This window comes from Pygocentrus nattereri, chromosome 3, assembly GCF_015220715.1.
Source record: "Pygocentrus nattereri isolate fPygNat1 chromosome 3, fPygNat1.pri, whole genome shotgun sequence".
NCBI classification, from domain to species: Eukaryota; Metazoa; Chordata; class Actinopteri; order Characiformes; family Serrasalmidae; genus Pygocentrus; species Pygocentrus nattereri.
This window is the reverse complement of record NC_051213.1, coordinates 18,739,272-18,742,447: the sequence shown is the minus strand read 5'-3', so window position 1 is coordinate 18,742,447 and position 3,176 is coordinate 18,739,272.

Genomic DNA, 3,176 nt, shown 5'->3' with positions numbered 1-3,176 from the left:
CCACCTGGTTCAGAGATGTCAGCAACATTTATTTACATATCCAACATGTATATGATGTTATCTTCGATGTCTCTGCATGTGGGATCTGATCTGATCTTTCTGACATTGACCGCAGGTCACCATTAAGTAAATGAGCACAAGATGGTAGCTTATCTAAACGGACAAAAATGGGTTTAAAAAAGAACGGAAACAACAGTGGCAGTTTTAACGTTAGAGCTTGCTGTCAACTCCCAACTTTGATGGGGCTTCGATTGTTTCTCCAAAACCCTTTATTCCGTTCTCTATACTTGAACACTCCAAGTGCACTTGATGCCATTGATAAACAGCTGGCTAAGTCCACTTGCTGTACTCAGGTAGGAAGAATGGAACTTGCCAGTAGTAATGCTCATTTATCCACCAGTTCATTCCATCACCTCCTGCTCTGCTTTCAGTGAGCATGCTAAGCACATGGAGCTCCAGAATCCTTCTGTTGCTGCTGCTGTTGTACGTTTTGAATGCCACTGCAAATTGTTGAATGCCTCAATGCAGTGAATTCAGTATTGCGATACTGTTAATTGGACAAATCTGAATGTTTTTTTTCTTTCTAATAAACTGCTGTTTGTAAAGTTGAAAAAATACATGTTTAAATAAGATCACAACTACTGCAATGATAATTCCATGTTTTATGCATATGTTATTTTTTTATTTTTTCTTTCTTTTTAAGCATTGGACATAACATTTCTGTATCACATAATTATATCATGTGGTCAGGTGCCAAATATTCAGAAACAGTATTGTATAAATTTATACTGTACAATTGTTGTTTGTCAAACAAAAACTTTGTAATTGTTGCATTTTTGTAGATTTTGTATGGTAACCTGTATTTTTGTGACTATGTCAATTTGAGGTATAGAAATCTGTTTTGGTTATCCTATGAAGCAAAGATTAAATTTGGAAAATGGCTTTTCTGTGTCCTGTATTTGTAATGTGTATTTCTTGCACACGGGTTTTGTGCCTTTCAAGTAATACCAGCGTCGACCACAAGATGTCAGAACATTTGCACGAGTATCACAGTTGAGTTCAAAATAGTTACTCTATAGAGACCTTAAGCTTTCAGAAAGTGCATTATGAAGTTACATAGAGTTGAGTGCAACTCTTAATCCACAGATGATTCAACATAATGATCATTGACTAGATAGTAAATCTTTTAAATCAGTGACTCAAATTTCACTTTGTAAATCGCAAAATTCTCTGAAATGGTTCCATCATGGTGACGGATATGCTCACCGCAACTTCAAATTAGACATTCTTAAGATCAGCAAATCTGCATAGTCCACATGAACACAATACTGGTTCTGTGCGATTATATTTCCCAGTTTAAGCCTACTTAATACTCCTCAGCAGGACTATATCCCCCCCCCCCCAACAGATAGCACGTCTGCTTTTCTACCAAGCTTCCAGTGTTCAAAGTGAATCACATGAGTGCTGAAGTCAGGGGGCCCCACCCTGCTCTTGGAGAGTCACAGCCATGCACAGTTAACTTCCAGTGTCTTTCAGAGGGGGGCTCAGTGTTATTGGGCACAATTGTGACCAGTAAGAAACTACAGAGATATATGATCAGTCAAAACCAACTGCATAAATGAATAAACACACTAATTTTCTAAGCCCCTTATCCTCCTGTGTTGTGGGGTAACATTTTGCTTATTTTCTGACTTTGTTTTGAAGAGTTCAGACATCATCTTTATCAGGCATATGTTCTAAGTAAGTATCTCTGATCATGTGGCCATTTAAGTATTATTAGTCCCACAACGGGCAAATTCAACCTCCGCATTTAACCCATCCGTAAAGTAAAACACCACATACACACTAGTGAGCACACTTGCCCAGAGTGGTGGGCAGCCCTATCTGCAGTGCCTGAGGAGCAACCTTTAATGCAATTTATAGTTTACCATTTAGTAGAAAAAACTTTTCTAAACTTTAGAGCTGTACAAACAAAAAAAACAACATTTCAGTCATGGCTCTGGCTGATGGTATTAGATAGGTTAAATAGATCTAAATAGTTAGATAAGGCATTATTGTGGAAGAGATGCACTTGAAATCAATATTTTACTTTGTAGTTTTGTTCCTAACCAGAATTGATTTTTAAAATAATGTAATATAATTTTTTTTTATCATTTTTAAATTAGATGAATTAGATATTAATTTCAAATTAGATTCTGTATAATATATAATATAAATATATTTGGACTCTCCTGACATTCTTTCCACACTCACTGACCTACGAGTACCCAGAGCTGAGAATCACTGTGTTAGATTGCAGGTTGAAACTGGATTGTGCTTCAAGATCTCCAGAAACATTTAGGTCTGGGACTATAGGGTCACAAGTGTGATCTGGAAATTTTATTGGAACCAACTGTAAATACCATGTTCAAACTATGTTAATGCAGAGCCAGATATAGCCTGTAATTTCCTTTCACATATATTCCTAATAAAATTTTAGGTTTCACTCAAAAGACAGAGTGAAGACAAGTCAATGGGAATCAGCAGTAGATTTCTTACAGTTTTAGGCATTAGTTTGAGCACACTGGTTTGGTTGTTAAAATACGTTAATACATTCTCTACAGGGAACACACTTAAACATGGCGTTTTTCTGCAAATTTAGATCACCTTTTCTATTTATTTGCTTAACAATTGTAAATAAACACACATATAATGTGCCATACCTTTTGCACACAATCTGTAAAATTCAGCAAACATGCTGCAATTGCGCAGAGGTGTGCTCTCTGTAGAGGATGTGATCATTTACTTTCAATTAGAAAATTAACAAAACATGTAATTTGACCAGGAACCCTCAAGCTTTTGCAAATGAGTGTCTATTGCTTAACATGCTCTGACACAAATCTATCAGCCCTGCTCTGATTACTGCATTAGTAGCTCCCTCATCATACACACCTACAAACACTACACACCTGGAGAGTGTCTGAAGTTAAAAGGAAATAATCAAGCCAGGCTGGTTCTCATGCTGTGAAAAATCATGATGTCATGTGATTCATCATGGTTCAGTGGGCTTAATCCACAGGCTGCATTTTTTCCCACCAAAATAACCAGTGAGTAGTCACCAAACTGAGTGTAAGCAGCTTAACCTGTTCAGTGGAAATGAAAGATTTGCATGAAATAAAACAGTTGCATTTGAAATG